The 20,802-nt window shown below is 41.4% G+C and overlaps 1 protein-coding gene and 1 non-coding gene across 5 annotated transcripts in view; both read left to right on the forward strand.

The window, feature by feature from the left end:
• Positions 1-20,802, forward strand: part of CNTN1 (contactin 1) — a 520,093-nt gene that overhangs the window by 183,412 nt on the left and 315,879 nt on the right. The window lies entirely within an intron of this gene.
• Positions 18,509-18,646, forward strand: LOC119925124. Its single transcript, XR_005449792.1, has one exon. It is a non-coding gene; the product is annotated as a small nucleolar RNA SNORA7 (small nucleolar RNA).

Raw genomic sequence — 20,802 nt, forward strand, 5'->3', positions numbered from 1 at the left:
ATATCTTAGTATTATGTATTAGTATGTGTGTATGTATGTAGTATGTATTAATATTATGGTATTTGTTAAACTTCCTGTATTTCAAATAGTTTTCTGAGCACTGAGTTAGAAGTTAATCATGTCAGACACAGTCCTGTCCCACATGGGCTTCACAGTCTAAGGAGGGAGAATAGGCATTGAATACCCATTTTACAGATGTGGAAACTTAGGCACTGAGAAGTTAAGTGCCCCAGGAATATGGTGAAAATATGTTAGACAACTTTTGTTGTTAAAATCTTCCCACATTGGTAACATGCAGGAAAACTGCTCTGGGCTCTAGTTCTTGTTAGGGAATTAGCCTGTTTTCTCCATACACACTCTCTCTCTTGAGTATCTGCTTTGATACTTTGGGAGATTTTTAAGGTAATAATTAAACCCCTATTCTTATATCCTAAAAATTGCTAAAGTTCCTTTTCTTAAGGTGTCGCATCTATTTCTTACCATTGCGAATTAGGGTTATATGTACAGAGCATTACGTTGGTCAAAAATAGTGCTTGTTTTCAGAATGGCGTCAGTAGGATTGCCTTCTGTCTCAAAGTCCAGTCACTTTGGTATGGTGTGGGAATTGAGTTCAAGAACAGCCTTGTGTTAATGGAAAAATCCCATAATACCAACCATCGATTCCCAGTGGGAATGAATTAGTTAGTGGAAGATGGTTCAAATATGGCATCATGATTCTCATTTCTTATACAAATCTCAACGTTATTGTTTTGTCAAACATTAGCAGAACACTTGACATATTTTTCACTAACTGCTTTTTTACTGCATGGCAAATACAGAAAGAAACACAAAGTACATTGTGATTTGCTCCATCAGAGGCTGAGAAGAATTGTGCATCCTGGCTTGAACCAGTCATTTGTTCAGCTGTTTCTTTCTCCACCTAATTGATTTGGACCTACATAGGGATCATGTTATACCAGAACAGAAAACATTCCCTATTGCTTCTAAAAAAAGTCATTTAATGAAAACAGAAATACCTATATCTCTTTTTGTTCAACACACATAGCAAACATCCTGACAACTTTTATATTCTATGGCTTTCTTAGTTTTTGTGGTTTCAGAGAATGCTCTTTTCTCATTGCCTATGACTCTGTTTTGTTCTTGACCTTAGCCTGACATGTGGTAAATATCTCTAGCCAGCTTTGTGTCATATTAGGACTATATCTTCATAGGGTCTTCACTCCAGACACTCTTGCCCATGCATGCTTTCTCTTCTATAGGAAGAAACAATCCCTAGCTACTACTACTACTACTGTTATTACTACTATTACTACTAATTGTGGTATTTGTTAAGAGCTTACAATGCACCAAGCAGTGTCTCAGCGCTGGGGTAGATCCAAGGTAATCAGGTGGGTTACAGTCCCTGTCCCACATGGGGCTCACAATCTTGACCTCCATTTTACAGATGAGGTAACTGAGGCACAGCGAAGTTGAGTGACTTGACCAAGGTCACACAGAAGATGTATGGCAGAGCCGGGATTAGAACCCCGGTCCTCTGATTCTCAGGTCCGTGCTTTTTCCACTAGGCCACGCTGCAAGTTCACAGTCCACCAAGAGGCTTGGTCTAGTGGAAAAAGCACGGGCCTGGAAGTCAGAGGATCTGGGTTCTAATCCTGCTCCACCACTTGTCTGTTGCGTGACCTTGGGTGAGTCACTCAACTTCTCTGTGCTTCAGTTCCCTCATCTATACAATGGAAATTCAGTCCTGTTTCTTACCTACTTAGATTCTGAGTCCCATGTGGGTCCTGAGCACTTGGTATAGTGTTTGGAACATAATAAGCACTTAAGAAATACCACAATTAGTATTATTATTATGTTCATAATAATCCAGTGAATTTATAAAGGCAACGTGAAGTGAACATGAGAAGGAGTATTTGTGTGTTTCTTTTGATTTCCACTGGCTCCAGAAGACCATACATTGTATGTCCATACCTTTGGTGAGCTTTATTATTATTATTATTAAATGCCAAGTCGTTTTTGATTCATAGTGACTCTATAGATAGAGTTTCTCCAGAACATCCTGTCTTCTGCCATTATCTGCAATCTTTCTGATGGTTCATTCATTCATTCATTCAATCGTATTTGTTGAGCACTTACTGTGTGCAGAGCACTCTACTAAGCACTTGGGAAGTACAAGTCAGCAACATATAGAGCCGGTCCCTACCCAACAGCGGGCTTACAGTTTAGAAGGGGGAGACAGACAACAAAACAAAACATATGGACAGGTGTCAAGTCGTCAGAACAAATAGAATTAAAGCTAAATACACATCATTAAGAACATAAATAGAATAGTAAATATGTACAAGTAAAATAAATAGAGTAATAAATCTGTGTTTCTTCCGTTATTGTTGTTATGGTCTCTATCCATCTAGCTGCTGGTCTGCCTCTTCCACATTTTCCCTGGACTGTTCCTTTCATTCATTCATTCAATTGTGTTTTATTGAGCGCTTACTGTGTGCAGAGCACTGTACTAAGCGCTTGGGAAGTACAAATTGGCAACATATAGGGATGGTCCCTACCCAACAATGGTTAATTCTCCTGATTATGTGTCCAAAACATGCTAATCTATGTCGAGTCATTTGGCCTTCCAAGGACCACTTTGGTTTAAGTTGCTCCAAAATCCATTTGTTTGTCTTTCGGGCAGTCGATGGTATTCACAAAAGCCTTCTCCAACACCACATTTACCACTACTCCTACTAATAATAATGATAATAATAATAATGGCATTTATTAAGCACTTACTATGTGCAAAGTACTATTCTGAGTGCTGGCGAGGTTACAAAGTGATCAGGTTATCCCACGGGGGCTCACAGTCTTAATCCCCATTTTACAGATCAGATAACTGAGGCACAGAGAAGTTAAGTGACTTCCCCAGAGTCACACAGCTGACAATATGTGGAGTCTGGATTTGAACCCATGACCTCTGATTCCAAACTCCGTGCTTTTTCCACTGAGACACTCCACTTCTCAAAAGAATTTCAAAAGAATCAATATTCTTTCTATTCTGTTTTTTCACTGTCCAGCTTTCAGTTCCATACATTGTCACTGGAAATATCATAGAGTTGACAATTTGTATTTTAGTGGCAATTGTTACATCAGCACATTTCATGACTTTTTCCAGGCTCTTCATAGAAAGTCTTCCTAACATTAATCTTTGGCATATTTCCTGGTTCGTGTATTATTGATTATTGATCCCAGCAGAGAAAAATTGTCAACTATTTCAATCTTCTCTCCATCCATGAAAAATGTGTTAAAACTTCCAGTTGTCATAATCTTTGTTTCTTGACATTCAAATATAGGACCATCTTTTTGCTCTGTTCCTTAACTTTTAATAAGCCTGCTAAGTGTATTTTAATAACTTTTCCGGTTTAAAAGTTTTAATAACTTTTTCTTTTTAAAGTTTAATGTGAGCTGCATTGTTCAAGGCTGTGAATGCATTTTAGCATGCCTGGCTGAAGCCAGAAGTCTGAGAATTTTGGCTTTCCCCTCAGGTGACTTTTAAAGCAAGGTTTGGATGGCAGTCAAGGAGAGAGAACTTTTGCAAAAGAAACCAGAAGGGATTTCCTGAATGAGACCAGATTATTGAATTACTAACATTCCCAAATGGATTGTGTATGGGGACTGTAGGAAAGTAAATGGCTGCCTGTGTTTTGTGGCTTCTATTTAATACTTTACAGATTATTATAGTGCACTGCACCAAGTGGGCATTCAAGAAATGCTATTACTATTTCTACTTCTGTGGCGGTCAGTGAGGGAGAAATTAGAAGAAGTGTTCTGGGAATGGCCAGTAGAACAAATTCATTCATTCAGTTGTGTTTATTGAGCACTTAATGTGTGCAGAGCGCTTTACTAAGTGCTTGGGAGAGTACAATATAACAATAAACAGATACAGTCCCTGCCCACAGTAAGTTTACAGTCTAGAGGGGATGAAGACCATGTATGAATTCTTTCATGTGAGATTGCTGGACAAAGACTCGTAGAATTTGAACTTGTGGCATTCTTTACCATTGACTCTCTAGTCCATTGTTGGGTAGGGATTATCTCTATCTGTTGCTGAATTGTACTTTCCAAGTGCTTAATACAGTGCACTGCACAGAGGAAGCGTTCAATAAATACGATTGAGTGAATGAATACACCTATGAGCTCCTTGTGCAACAAAGATCTTATTTGAGCTGATTAGCCTGAATTTACCCCAGTGCTTATCACATAGCCCTCAGTAACCACTGGACAACCTCTAAGAACAAATGGCCTTTTAGAGATGGGTCTCAGGTAAACTGAAAGCCTATTCAAGATATTAAAATGGAGAAAATGAATGCATTGAGCTCTCTCAATCCACAAGTGCTTTTGTTTTGAGTTCCAAGTGTTCAATCGTCCTTCTGTCCAGCAAGGCTAGGCAATTCTTATTTGTCATTGTGGCCCTGGCTCACTGGCCTTTCAGTCAGTTACCAGTGTCCGTGCCAAGCGTCTAGTCAGATGGAGCCCAACAAACCATCCCAATGCTAATCAGGTCATCTGTGTATCTTTCATGGGTTGCACAATCCACCCTTGTGTCCAATTGACTCACTGTCTTCCTGCCATTGCTTTGGAGAAGGACTTCACTGCTCTCTCAAGGAGAGGGGAGATACAGCTGACTGGATTTGGGAATTGATGAAGGTTTTGATGAAGAGGAAATTGCCCAGCTGTTCTCCATGCCCACAGAGGACCGAGCAAGAGGAAATGGGCAGAGATTAAAGCAGGAGAAACACAAGGAAGAACTTTTTGCTTTTGTGGCAAATAGCCATTAGGACAAGCCATTAAGGGAAGGTGGTTATTTTCATCTGTACCGATTTGACAAGAGAACAGGGACTCTAACATAATTTTCAGTAATTCAGTTGCTGCCCCAAATCCCTTTGAACCAAATAAGGAGAAGCTTTTTTTTGTTTATTTTTTTTAGTAGGTGAGATTCTACAAGTTTAGGCTTGAGAAGCCATGCACAGGAAAAGCCAGCCCTCTATCCGGATAAATCCAAGTTTCCCTTATCTGCAAAATGGGAGGTTTAGAATCCATCTGACGATAAGGAATTGGTATAGAATTTTTTTCAATTGCATTTTAACCAATTGATATTATTTATTGAGTACTTACCATGTTCAAAGTGCTGTACTAAGCTCTTTGGAGAGTACAATTAGAGAAGGGCTTGGAAGTCAGAGGTCATGGGTTCAAATCCCAGCTCCTCCACTTGTCAGCTGTGTGACTTTGGGCAAGTCACAACTTCTCTGTGCCTCAGTTCCCTCATCTGTCAAATGGGGATGAAGACTGTGAACCCCACGTGGGACAACCTGATCACCTTGTATCCTCCCCAGTGCTTAGAACAGTGCTTTGCACATAGTAAGCGCTTAACAAATGCCGTCATTATTATTATTACAATTCAGCAGTATTGGGAGACATATTCCCTGCCTATGAGCTTACCATCTAAACAGGGATACAGACATTAATATAAAGAAATTACAAATATATACATAATTGCTGTGAAGCTGAGGGAGGTGCTAATAAAAGGTGTAGATCCAAGTGTAAAGGTGACACAGAAGGGAGTGGGAGAAGAGAGTGGGAGGATTCATGACTTTACTTACCTAAACGCTTAGTACAGTGCTCTGCACACAGCGTTCAATAAATACGATTGAATGAATGAATGATTCATGTTGCATGTTTTCTCCTCCCCTACCTATGTCACTTTTATTCTGTAGCATCTATTATCCCCTGTAGTCTGTGCACTCCTTGTGGGGATCACACCTACCAAATCTAGTACAACACTAATAATAATGATGGTATTTAAGCGCTTACTATGTTGCAAGCACTGAGGGGATACAAGGTGATCAGGTTGTCCCCCATGGGGCTCACAATCTTAATCCCCATTTTACAGATGAGGTCACTGAGGCACAGAGAAGTCAAGTGACTTGCCCAAAGTCACAGAGCTGACAAGTGGTGGAGCCGGGATTAGAACCCACAACCTCTGACTCCCAAGCCTGGGCTCTTTCCACTGAGCCATGCTGCTTCTCTTAATGCTTAATATAATGCTTTGCACAAAGTAAGTGCTCAGTAAATGCCACCGATTGATTATATATGCACTTCCTTCACTTTCTCTCCATTAACTTTCGTCTTAACTCAGGTTTTCATTCCCTTTTGGAAAGAGCACGGGTTTTGGAGTCAGAGGTCATGGGTTCAAATCCCGGCTCCGCCAATTGTCAGCTTTGTGACTTTGGGCAAATCACTTAACTTCTATGTGCCTCAGTTACCTCATCTGTGAAGAATTTGAGCCCCCCGTGGGACAACCTGATCACCTTGTAACCTCCTCAGCACTTAGAACAGTGCTTTGCACATAGTAAGCGCTTAATAAATACCATTATTATTGAGACTGCACTCTCATTCATCCAATCAGTAGTAATTATTGAGCACTTATTGTGTGCAGAGCACTATACTAAGAGCTTGAAAAGCATAATTCAGCACTAAAGAGAGATAATCCCTGCCCACAATGGGCTCACAGTCTAGAGGTGGGGAGACAGACATCAATACAAGTAAACAGGCATAAATATAAATAAATAGAATTATAATCTATACATAAGTGCTGTGAGGCAGGGGGAGGGGGGAAGATCAAAGGGAGTGAGTCAGGGTGATGTGGCTCACCAATGATCTCCTTAAGCTCACTGTGAGGAGGGAAATCAATCAATCAATCAATCGTATTTATTGAGGTGCTTACTGTGTGCAGAGCACTGTACTAAGCGCTTGGGAAGTACAAGTTGGCAACATATAGAGACAGTCCCTACCCAACAGTGGGCTCACAGTCTAGAAGGGGGAGGCAGAGAACAAAACCAAACATATTAACAAAATAAAATAAATAGAATAGATATGTGCAAGTAAAATAAATCAATAAATAGAGTAATAAATATGTACAAACATATATACATATATACAGGTGCTGTGGGGAAGGGAAGGAGGTAAGATGGGGGGATGGAGAGGGGGAAGAGGGGGAGAGGAAGGAGGGAGCTCAGTCTGGGAAGGCCTCCTGGAGGAGATGAGCTCTCAGTAGGGCCTTGAAGGGAAAAAGGTGATCAGGTTGGCCCATGGGGGGCTCACAGTCTTAATCCCCATTTTACAGATGAGGTAACTGAGCCCCCGAAAAGTGAAGTGACTTGTCCAAAGTCACACAGCTGACAATTGGCGGCCCCGGGATTTGAACCCACGACCACTGACTCCAAAGCCCGTGCTCTTTCCATTGAGCCACGCTGCTTCTCTAGCAACTCTCTTATATTGTACTCTCCCAAGCACTCAGTACAGTCCTCTACCCACAGTAAGCGCTCAAAAATGATTGATCGATTGATTGATAACCAAACCCAATGGGCACCTCTCTTCCCTGACCTCTTGGCCACCTTTGACACTATTGGGCATTCTTTCTTCCTTGAAAGATGATCAGATTTTGGTTAGGCTGACATGGTACTTTCCCGATTCTCTTCCAACCAGTGACCTCGATTTTTATTCACTGGTTCATTTTCCTCCTTTCATCCCCTAACTGTAAGTGACCCACCGGACTCTGCTCTGAGTTTCTTATCACTGTTATTATCATCATCACCTTCTTTTAAGATTGTGTCCTGAAAACATCATTCAACCTGTCAATTCAAAGCAGCGTGGCATAGTTGCTACTGCATCAGCCTCCTCTCTGATCTCCCATCCTCCTGTCTCTCCCCACTTCAGTGTATACTTCATGCTGCTGCCTCGATCATCTCTTTGCAGAAATGCTCTGGGCATGTTACTCCCCTCCTCAAAAATCTCCAGTGGCTGCCAGTCAACCTACACATCAAGCAAAAACTCCTCACTCTCGGCTTCAAGGCTCTCCATCACCTCGCCCCCTCCTACCTCACCTCCCTTCTCTCCTTCTCAGCCCAGCCTGCAGCCTCCACTCCTCTGCTGCTAACCTCCTCACTGTACCTCGTTCTCACCTGTCCCGCCGTCGACCCCCTAGCCCACGTCCTCCCCCTGGCCTGGAATGCCCTCCCTCCTCACATCCGCCAAACTAGCTCTCTTCCTCCCTTCAAAGCACTACTGAGAGCTCACCTCCTCCAGGAGGCCTTCCCAGACTGAGCTCCCTTTTTCCTCTCCTCCTCCCCATCCACCCTGCCCTACCTCCTTCCCCTCCCCACAGCACCTGTATATGTCTTTGTACAGATTTATTACTCTATTTATTTTACCTGTACATATTTACTATTGCATTTATTTTTGTAATGATGTGCATCTAACTTTATTTCTGTTTATTTTGATGACTTGACACAGCTGTCCACATGTTTTGTTTTGTTCTCTGTCTCCCCTTTCTAGACTGTGAGCCCGTTGTTGGGTAGGGACCGTCTCTATGTGTTGCCAACTTGTACTTCCCAAACAGTACAGTGCTCTGCACACAGTAAGTGCTCAATAAATATGATTGAATGAATGAATGAATGATAATGCCTGGGCCTGGAAGTCAGGAGGTCATGGGTTCTAATCCCGGCTCTGCTACCTGTCTGCTGTGTGACCCTGAGCAAGTCACTTCACTTCCCTGGGCCTCAGTTCCCTCATCTGGAAAATGGGGATTGAGACTGTGAGCCCCATGTGGGGCAGGGACTGTGTCCAACCTGATTTTCCTGTATCCACCTCAGTGCTTAGAACAGTGTTTGGCAAATAGTAAGCACTTAACAAATACCATTATTAAGTAATTAATTCTAAAAGGCCTCTTCTCCAAATTTCTGTCTGCATCAAGCGGAAACTCCTGACCACTCTTTTCAAGGTTATTCATCAGTTGTTTTTTATTTGTACTCCAGCTGTCACTGTTCTTTCCAAACTTCTAACTAACTTGCTGTCCACTGTATCTTATTTCCCCAGGCTGAAACTTCCTCAACCTTCAAATACTTTCTCCTCTATTTTTTTAATTTTTCTTTTTGGTATTTATTTAGTGCTTACTAAGTGCTGAGCACTGTATTAACCACTTGGGAGAGTACAACAGAGTTGGCAGACAAGTTCCCTGCCCATAATGAGTTTGCAGTCTAGAGGGAGGGACAGACATTAATATAAATAAATAATTTATAATATATAATTTGAAATGCATAGTTCATAATATAATACACCAGGCTACAGTTCTCCCAGTCTTCAATGTTCTCATCAAATCCTCCAAGAAATCTCCTTTGATTAATTGCCAACAACTCCACTCGACAGTCACCAATAGCACCATTCCATCCATCACAATATTAGGAAGCTTTAAAGGGTGGAGGAGGTTGATTTGAAAGAGTTCAGTGAGGGGAATGTTCCACGCAAGGGGTAAAGGAATGAACAATGATTTGGAGAGAAGTAGTACTTTGCTGTAAAAGCTATTAAATATTTCTTTTTATTGATTTACTAAATGCAGCATTCTCTAAAACAAAAATGTAATCCCTACCATTAGTCATTCCCAGAGATAGTGGAACTCTGGGCTTCTATGTATTTTAGCCTGTAGAGGGAAATTTTTCTTCAATCAACTTTTGCTTTTTATCTTTAATTCTTTGGTCTCTAATTTGTTTTTGTCTGTAACTTCGCAGGCAGCGTAGCGTGGATGGGAGTTGCGTTATGTTCTCCATAAACATGTCTTCTGAATGACATGGATTGTATGTTTTCATTTACCTTGGTGAGCAAGACATGCTTGTCTTATACACACACACACACACACACACACACACACACACACACACACACACTCACCCCCCCCCCACCCCACACACACTCACACACACCACCCATGGTAAAGTTCAAGACAAATCATAGGGTCCGGTGCTCTTTTGGATCAGGCACTGTTTTAGAGAGCACTAAGATGCAGTTACTTCATTGTACGGTTTGTCGGAATCTGTAAGCATGGAGCTGTTATTGCATACTTCTTCAAGATCATTTTATGAAAGTGTTAAATCAAACTGTTCCACCTTTACATCCAGCATCTACACCTTTCCAGTCCAAGTAATTCAGCTCCAAGCAAGTGGGTTAAAAAGATTCTTCTTTGATACTTTTCTCTCTCTTAAACTTCATCTGACACCTAATTTTCTACTTGATTCTCACCTATATTGTGATTGTCTCTGTTCTAACGGGAATGGTTCTCTTGGTGAAGCACTATAAATTCATACGAGTCAGATGCACTGTGACCTAATGGAAACAGCCTGAGCCTTCAAGGCAGAGGACTTGGGTTCCAAACCCAGCTCCACTAGTTGCCTGTTCATCCAACCTTGGGCAAATCACTTAAATTCTCAGTGCCTCAGTTTCCTCATCTGTAAAATGAGGATTCAAAGTCTTTTATCCCTCGTATCTAGAGTGCAAAACCATGTGAGATGGGGATTATATTTGGCCTGATTACCTTGTATCTGTCTCAGTGCTTGGCACATAAGAAGTACTTAAATAGAGAAGTAGTGTGGCCTAATGGAAAGAGCAGGGACCTAAGAGTCACAGAACCTGGGTTCTCGCTTGCTGTGTGACCTTGGGCAAGGCACTTAACTTCTCTGTTATACTGTTCTCAGTTCTATTACATTGCACTCTCCCAAGCTCTTAGTAAAGTGCTGTGCACACAGTAAGTACTCAGTAAATACAATTGATTGGTTGATTGTGCCTCAGTTTCCACAACTGTGTAAAATGGGCCTTCAGTACCTGTTCTCCCTCCTCCTGCTTAGAACATGAGCCCTATATGAGACAGTGACTGTGTCTGATAATAATAATGATGGTATTTGTTACGTGCCTACTATGTGCCGAGCACTGTTCTAAGCACTGGGGTAGATACAAGGTTAACAGGTTGTCCCACGTGGAGCTCACAGTCTGCATCCCCATTTTACAGATGCAGTAACTGAGGCCCAGAGAAGTTAAGTGACTTGCCCAATGTCACACAGCTGGCAATTGTTGGAGCTGGGATTCGAACTGTGACCTCTGACTCTGATCTGATTAGCTTGTTTCTGCCTCAGTGCTTGATGCATAGTAAGCACTTTACAAATACTATTACTGATATTATTTTTATAATCATTATTATACCAATGGTATTGAACACTTATATTGTAATAATGGAATCTCAAGATCAAGTGTAGTGCTTTGCACATAGTAAGCACTTAATGCCATTATTATTATTATTATTATTATTATTATTATTATTATTATTTATCCACTGGAATAACTGGGTAGTAATTAAGGACAAATTGTCACCAGGACAGCCATCTTGGCCATTTGATAATACATTGCCTGCCTTACCACTCCTCCAGCCATCAAACAATCAGTAGTATGTATTGAGCACTTGTTCAAAGCACTGCACTAAATAATGACAACTGTGGTTTGGCACTTACTATGTACTAAACTCTGGAGTAGCCAAAAGATAATCAGGTCCCCCATGAGGCTCATAGTCTAAGTAGGAGGGAGAACAGGAATTCGATTCCCATTTTACAGATGAGGGACTTGAGGGAACAGAGAAGGTAAGATGCTTGACCAAGGTCATGCAGCAGGTATGTGGAGTAGCCAGGATTAGAACTCAGGTCCTCTGAGTTACAAACCTGGGCTCTTTCCACTAGACCACACTACTTCTCCAAATGCTTGTGAGATTACATCAGAGTTAGTAGATATAAACTCTGCCCTCAAGGAGTTTTCAGTCCAGGTGGGGAGACAGATACTACACTAAATTAGAGGTAGGAGGAAGCAGCATGGCATAATGGCCTAGTGGCAAGAGCACGGACTTGGGAGTCAGATGTCGTGGGTTCTCATCCCACCTCAGCCACTTGTCACCTGAGTGACCTTGGAAAGTCACAGCTTCTCTGTGCCTGTTACCTCATCTCTAAAGTGAGGATTGAGACTGTGAGCCCCACGTGGGACAACCTGATCACGTTGTATCTATCCCCGTGCTTAGAACAGTGCTTGGCACATAGTAAGCGCTTAACAAATACCATAATTATTACTATTATCATTAATGGGTAGAGCACGGGCCTGGGAGTCAGAAGATCGTGGGTTCTAATCCAGACTTTGACACTTTGCTGTGTGATCTTGGGTAAGTCACTTTACTTCTCTGTGCCTCATTTACTGCGTCTGTTAAATGGGGATTGAGACTTTGAGCCTCATGTGAGACCAGGACTGTGCCCAGCCCAATTTGCTTGTATCCATTGCAGTGCTTAGTACAGTGCTTAACACATTATAAGGGCTTAACAAATACCACAATTACTATCATTATTATTATTATTATTAATAAGGAGAAGGGTACTTGTGGGATGGTGGCTAGGGGAAGGGTGAGCACCCTAAGGACTGCGGTGATCAGCTACATCTTAGATGCTTAGTGCTTAGGGGAACAGCTACAGTTATTGCTTCAGGACAACAATAATATCTCTGACTTTTGCTGTTATTGATAATGTGCCAAGCAAAGGGCACACCCACTGTAGCAAGGGAAGGGTGGCAACTTTTTGCCTTGGGGCCAGGTTGGCCCATTTACCCAAATCATCCAGAACTAGAATTCAGTCCTCCTCCAGTTCTCTGAATTTGTACAATGCTCTGGGCAGCGCTGAGTAAACCTGTACATGTGACACAAACACAGACACACCCCCACACATGCACACACACACACAACCCCGCTGCAGTCACTCCTAGAAAAAGAACAGGATTTCCAGACTGAGAGGATTTTGCGGTTCTTTGATGAATTTAGCTCCTGCAAAGGCTGTAGGGATTTCCAACAGTTAGCAGCTGCTATTGAGCTTAGCCCCAGAATAGACAAGCTGTGGGGTTGGTGGTTTTCCAGTCCTGAAGGTCCCTCGTGAGCAGAAGGGGTTTCTTAAGCACAGAGAATAGACTGGGGGACAGCGTGATTCAGCTTCTCCAGAGTTCTATGCTGCAATGGTAAGCTGCAATGGTAAATTTCAAGACAAATCATAGGGTCCGGTGCTCTATTGGATCAGGCATTGTTTAAAAGAGCACTAAGATGAGATTACTTCATTCTGCGGTTTTTAATAGTAGCATAACTTCAAAAACTAATGGGCTTTTTTGTTATTTTGTACTGGAGAAACCCCTTTTGATATGGAGAAGAAAATGGAAATTTATCTCAATGCTGCTGCTGCTGATGGAGACTTGACAATTGATTTTTCCTTTTATCTTGTGCTCTAATATTTATTAGCAGCACGTCATTTTAAAAACAATTTTCTCTAACAAAACTTTTTTTAAAATTTTGACCCTATTCCAAGTTTCGTTGGAATAATGTTCAGGCTTTAAGCTAAAGGTATGTAAATTTTAATTTCCAATTATTCATATCCTCAATAACTATTATAAGTTGAGCAGATATTTTCTTTAGGCAGAAGTTCTACTAAGATGGAAAAATAAGTTTGCATATTTCCTTTGGGAATTTTAATACTGAGTATCAGCGTGGCCTACCAATCAATTGCATTTATTAAGTGCTTACTGTGTGAAGAGAGATCCCTTATGAGAGTACAATGCAACAGCATGGTAGACACATTCGCTGCCCACAACGAGGTCACAGTTGAGAGGGATATAATGATATTAGCTTTAGATTCCTAACTGAATATAATTCAATCATTAGGAAAGCCCCAAACTATTTGGAAAAATATCCTTAACCTTTCAGGATCCAATGCTTTCCATCATTTATAGAACTGGTTTCTTCCCCAAATATTTTGGGCAAATGGGGACAGTAAAAGTGGTTATGGAATGAAAGTTATAAGAAAATTGGTTAAGGATTCAAAGCACATCTATCAGTTCTTAAATAGTTAATCTTAACACCCAGCCACACACAAAAAAGGTAAGAGGTATAATTTGTACAAGGATATTTGAAAATATTGTAGGTCCCATTCTTGATGATAGACTAGAGTTGAACGGCTGGCAGTGCACACACGCTTCTATTTTGCTTAAGCATAGGTTATGTTAAGCACTTAGGGAAAGTACAATACAACAATAAACATACATTCTCTGCCCACAAGGAGTTTACAGTCTAGAGCGGGAGACAGACATCAATACAAATAGATAAATTGCAGATATGTACCTAAGTGCTTTGGGTCTGGGAGGGAGCAAGAAAAAAGTGAGGGAGTCAGTGGGACAGAGAAGAGAGTGGAAGAAGAGGAAATGAGGAGCCTAGTTTGGGAAGGCCTCTTTTGTTTTTTTATTTATTTATTGCTGAAGTTCCTTTGAATAGTGGTCTGAAGGAAGAGGTGTGGAGTCACATTGTTCTATTTTCTTAGAGAATACAAGTTCATTTTGTCGCCATAGAACGGACTAGTGGAAAGAGCACAAACCTGAGTCCAATCCCAGCTCCGCCACGTGCCTGTTGTATGACCTTGGCCATGTCACTTAAATTTTCTAGATCTCAATTTCCTCATCTGTAAAATGAAGTTTCAAAACCTACACTCCCTTCTCTTTAGACTGCGAGCTCTATGTGGGACAGGGACTGTAAGCTTGTTGTGGTTAGGGAATGTGTCTGTTCTGTTGTACTCACCCAAGCACTTAGTACAGTGCTCTGCACACCATAAGTGCTCAATAAATACGATTGACTGACTGTATCAGAACTCATTTTCTTGTATCTTTTCCAGCACTTAGTATAGTACTGACACATAGTAAGCACTAAACCAGTGTTATTATCATTATTAATTATCAATTAATTAATGATTAATATTAATTATCAATTAATAATGATAATAACAGTGATTATCAATTAGAAGCAGCGTAGCTCAGTGGAAAGAGCCCGGGCTTTGGAGTCAGAGGTCATGGGTTCAAATCCTGACTGCCAATTGCCAGCTGTGTGACTTTGGGCAAGTCACTTCACTTCTCTGTGCTGCAGTTACCTCATCTGTAAAATGGGGATTAAGACTGTGAGCCCGCCATGGGATAACCTGATCACCTTGTAACCTCCCCAGCACTTAGAACAGTGCTTTGCACGTAGTAAGTGCTTAATAAATGCTATCATAAATTAAGGATAATAATGATGATAAAACTTCTGGTCATATTACTATTACTATTTCTGCTAATAATAAAAATAATAAGATGGCCAGAAGTCTTAAAGTAGAAAACCTCTTAAATTGATGAAAATTATTTCTGTGTCACGAAAATCAATATTTGTCTGTGTGAGTGTTCATTTTGAATCAAATTTATAGCCTGGCTGTATGGCCAAAAATATGCATAAAACAATTTACACTTTGTGCTTCCCTGGAGAGCACTGATTGTTTACAAGAACTCTTATCTTCTGAATCTCCTCTCTCCCCTCCCCCTCTTCCCCCTGCCACCTGAATCAGGAGTACCTAGGAGATTTATGGGACTCTTCAGGGCCCTCTCTGCTTGGAAACTCTAAGGAACTGGAGGAGAGGTGAACTGTTTACTCGATGGCTAGATTTCATGCCTCTTCTGACTCCCAGCTCCTCTGGTACCCGGCTCAAGAGAGTTGGAAGAGCTGAGGTCAGAGCAACAGAGGACTCCAACATTCAGGAGCCACCTGCAGTGACTCCAAATAGCACAATTTCTGTTATTGCTCTCATTTTTCAGGACACATTCAAAGGTCAAAGAGACTATTGCTTCATTTTGAATAGAAAAGTTAACAGATGGGTCATGATGGTATTCTGCTAAAATTTGATTCTATATCATTCCTTGGACTTTCTTCTTTTCCTTTTTACCCTAGTGCACTTATTTCCAAAATCCAGTGGGTTATGAAAATGACATCCTTCTGTTACCTTCATCTTGCTTTAATAATAATTATGATTAAACACCAAATATAACTTACATGTAAGCTGGTTCTGGACAGGGAATGTGTCTACCAACTCTGGTATATTGTACTCTCCCAAGCACTTGGTGCAATGCTCTGCACATAATAAGTGCTCAAGAAATACAATTGATTGATGTCAGCTCAGTCCTTTTTAAACCAGTCCAGTAAGGCAGATATGGTATTGGACACCAGGGCAGGTAGGGTCATTGATTTAAAAGGGGCTGAATCGATGAATCAATCAGCCTTATTCATTGAGCACTTACTGTGTTTCAGAACACTGTTCTAAGTGCTTGGGGGAGAACAAGGTTAACAGACACATTCCTTGCCCACGGAGGGCTGAATTGAAGCTATGTTGGCATGACTACTTCTGTGTCACATAAGGTATGAAAATATTATATCTGAATCTGACTGAACCCCATCCATGACTCTAGGCATTTTTTAGGACCTAAAATCCATTAAATCTGTAAACAAAATTATATGAAAATATTGGACAATGTGGGCTTGGAAATCCTCACATTTCCACTGAAGTGGTTAGCCCCGTTTATGTATTTTATTCCTTTAAAGTGAACACAGAAGAAAGAATTGCTAAGAAGTAGACAAACTGGAAGGAGAGTGGAATCTAGGTTCATAAACAGATTTTTCCCACTTTCATTTCTAAGTTGAATGCCATATTTTCCCATTGTATTTTCCTGTATAGTATCTTTTCATCATCACCATCATCAGAATTAGTGAGCACTTACCGTGTGTAAAATAATTCACTAAGTCCTTGGCTTTGTTTAATAAAAAAACAGCACAGTGCCTACCTTCAAAGCGTAATGTAATGTACCATCCACAGGTCTCCCGATCACAGATCATTCTGGATTTCATTCTGGTCTCCCATCCCCCAACCTAATACTTTTAAATTGTCTACTTCTTTGGCCTGCTGCGTGATATGAGGCAATCAAATCCCTCTAAGTCTCTTTCTTCCCTTGTAAAAGAGAAATATAATCCTTGGCTCTCTTTCTTTTGCAGGACAAAACAATGTAATTGATAGGGAAACACTGGAAAAATAAAAGTGTTCTGCAAATTCAAGTAAACAAACTTTTCACCTTTCTTTTCTCTTCTCTCTTCGTCTGCTTCTCTCATGTCTGCTCCATTTTAAAAAAAATGGTATTTGTTAAGCTCTTGCTATCTAAGAACTGTTCTAAACACTAGGGTAGATAAAAGTTGTCAGATCCAGACCCAGTCCCACACAGGGCTCACAGTCAAGTATAATTTTCCACCTTCTCTCTTCCTTTTTTGTTTTTTCTCCCTTTCCCTTTCTATTGTTCCTCGTTTGTTGTTGATGGGTCAGAAATTACTGTGGATTGAGAAAGGGTTTGTTATCATTTAATATTTCTGCTGCATCAGTTTGGTGTTAAGAAATATTTTCTCCAGCCCAAAGGATTCTGGATCTGGAAGGAAGAGTCATTTCTTCCACTAGAGATTTTGAAAGAAGTGTTCTTTTTCTAATGTTTTGTTGCAGATTATATTCTGAAGAACTGAAGAAATCTTTGAATATAACGATGGATTTTTTTTTCTCCAGGTATTTGTTTGCCTTCTTAAACTGTAAACCCTTCGTGTCCAAAAACTGCAGATTTTCTCTTCATTATAAGTTCCTCAGTCTCCCTACTGTATTTAGTAAATGCTTGGGCTGATGACAATCCCAGCTTTAGCAGTCACCGTTTAGACCTGTGGGACAGTGGTCTGGCTGTTCAAGTCTTGTGTTTGTTCAAGTCCAGTCAGATGATAAAGAAAGGGACAGACAGACCAGGAATTAATGAATTCATACAATACTACCATAGCTTAACCCTTTAGTTCCAGTGAGTTGAAGATGCAGTACCTAAAATTTAAAGATATGAGTTATTTTTGGTTTAACAAATTGATACGCTACCAGTTCTTGAACTTTTAGGATTATGTTACAAACATTGCAAATTATGTATAAGGGTGACAAAGTTGATAAAATGATGGCTAGACATTAATCATGCATTTCTTTTGTAATAATAATAATAACAATAATAATAATAACGATGGCATTTGTTAAGCGCTTACTATGTGCCAAGCACTGTTCTAAGCACCTGGGGGATACAAGGTAATCAGGTTGTCCCACATGGGGTTCACAGTCTTAATCCGCATTTTACAGATGAGGTAACTGAGGCACAGAGAAGTCAGTGACTTGCCCAAAGTCACACAGCTGACAAGTGGCAGAGCCGGGATTAGAACCCATGACCCCCAAGCCCGTGCTCTTTCCATTGAGCCATGTTGCTTCGGAATGTGTGTGACTAATGAAGGTCTATGGGTTTTCAGCTTCTTGAAATCAAATATTGCTTGAAAGAGAATATATCAAAATAAGGTATACCATCTAGTTTACTTGTGCTTAATTCCCAGTAAAGGAAGGTACCAAGATTAAGAGGACACATGGGTGGAGATTTAAATCACCATTTAAACTCTTTGGCTATTGCATATTGTCAGTTCTTCAACTCTACTCAGGCTAATCAGAAATGCTGGTTATTTACCCTCTTCTTTGTGGACAGGAAACAAGCCTTTCTGCTGTTCCTGTTTTTAGCCTATCTTTTTACAGTCCTCTAGACTGTAAGCTCACTGAGGGCAGGAAGTGTGTTTGCCAATTCTGTTGTATTGTATTTTCCCAAGTGTTTACTACAGTGATCTGAACTACAATAAATGATTGGTAAATAAGGTTGATTGATTTATCATTCCTAGGAAGGAGCTCCCGTCTCAGCGTCGCACCTGGAGAGTTTCCAGTACTCTATCAGTCTCGGCTATGAGAGGGAGAGTCAAGCAGAGGCCTACCCATTACATTCCTAGCTTGGCCAGTGGCTAATGAGTGGAAGGCAATCTGCTACAAGTCAAAACTCAGTCATGCTGAGCAGCAACAGTATGGGAGAGAGTTGAGGGCGGAGACTCGAGTTTGTGTGGAAGGCGGCAATGGTAAACCACTTCTGTATTTTCACCAAGAAAACTCTATGGATCCACTACTAGAACGATTGCAGATGGAGAGCAGGGCGTTCTGGGAGAGTTGTGTCTGTGGTGTCGCTATGGCTTGGAAATGACTCGAAAGCATAAGATAAGACAAGGAAGGAGCTAGTGGAATGGGAGGAAAAGCTAGCAGTCACAGTAGCCTGCATATCAATTAATCAGTCAATCATTTGTATTGATTGAACACTTACTGTGTTGTCTGTACAGTCCTCTGCATTGGTGGTATAGTGGTTAGCATAGCTGCCTTCCAGGAATTTGACCTGGCTCTGATTCCCGGCCAATACAGTGAGGTCTTGAGAAGCAAAGAGTCTTAGTTCATAGAACACATGCCTTGGAGACAGAGGGATCTGTGTTCTAATCCCAGCTTTGCCACATGTCTGCTGTGTGACCCTGGACAAGTCATTTAACTTCATTGGGTCTCAGTTACCTCATCTATAAATGGGGATTAAGAGTAGGAAGCCCCTTGTGGGACAGAGACTGCATCCAACCTGATTAACTTGTATCTATTCTTGCACTTAGAAAATGCTTGGCACATAGTAAGTACTTAACAAGTACCATTACCATTGTTATTATTATTATTATTATTATTATTATTATTCAGTGCTTGGGAGAGTACAATATAACAGAGTTGGTAGAACTGTTCCTTGCCCACAACAAGCGTACCGTCTACAGGGGAAGACAGACCTTAAGATAAATTCTCCTCCTGACTTCAGGACATTTCCACCTGGATGTCCACCCACCACCTAAAACTCAACATGTCTAAGACCGAACTCCTTATCTTCCCTCCCAAACCCTGTCCTCTCCCTGACTTTCCTGTCACTTTGGACAGCACTACCATCCTTCCTGTCACACAAACCCACAGCTTGAGTCTAATCATTGACTCCACTCTCTCATTCACCCCTCATATCCGATTCGTCACCAAAACCTGCTGGTCTCACCTTCATAACATTGCCAAGATCCACCCTTTCCTCTCCATCCATACTACTGCACTAGCCTTCTCTCTGATCTCCCATCCTCGTGTCTCTCTCCACTTCAATCCATACTTCATGCTGCTGCCCGGATTATCTTTGTCCAGAAACGCTCTGGACATATTACTCCCCTCCTCAAAAACCTCCAATGGCTACCGATCAATCTGCGCATCAAGCAGAAACTCCTCACCCTGGGCTTCAAGGCTCTCCATCACCTCGCCCCCTCCTACCTCACCTCCCTTTTCTCCTTCTACTGCCCAGCCCGCACCCTCCGCTCCTCCACCACTAATCTCCTCACTGTACCTCGCTCTCGCCTGTCCCGCCATCGACCCCCGGCCCACGTCATCCCCCGGGCCTGGAATGCCCTCCCTCTGCCCATCCGCCAAGCTAGCTCTCTTACTCCCTTCAAGGCCCTGCTGAGAGCTCACCTCCTCCAGGAGGCCTTCCCAGACTGAGCCCCTTCTTTCCTCTCCCCTCGTCCCCCTCTCCATCCCCCCGTCTTACCTCCTTCCCTTCCCCACAGCACCTGTATATATGTATATATGGTTGTACATATTTATTACTCTATTTATTTATTTATTTATTTATTTTACTTGTACATTTCTATCCTACTTATTTTATTTTGTTGGTATGTTTGGTTCTGTTCTCTGTCTCCCCCTTTTAGACTGTGAGCCCACTGTTGGGTAGGGACTGTCTCTATGTGATGCCAATTTGTACTTCCCAAGCGCTTAGTACAGTGCTCTGCACATAGTAAGCGCTCAATAAATATGATTGATTGATTGATTGATCCATACCACTACCTTGCTAGTACAATCACTCATCACATCCCTGTTGGATTACTGCATCAGCCTCCTTTCTGATCTCCTAAACTACTGTCTCTCTCCACTTCAGTCTATACTTCACTCTGCTGCCTGGATTATCTTTCTACAGAAATGCTCTGGGCAAGTCACTCCCCTCCTCAAAATTCTCCAGTGGTTGCCCATCACCCTTCGTATGAAGCCAAAACTCCTCACTATTGGCTTCAAAGCTCTCCATCACCTTACCCCCTCCTACCTCACC

This window comes from Tachyglossus aculeatus, chromosome 2 (genome assembly GCF_015852505.1).
Source record: "Tachyglossus aculeatus isolate mTacAcu1 chromosome 2, mTacAcu1.pri, whole genome shotgun sequence".
Taxonomy (NCBI): Eukaryota; Metazoa; Chordata; class Mammalia; order Monotremata; family Tachyglossidae; genus Tachyglossus; species Tachyglossus aculeatus.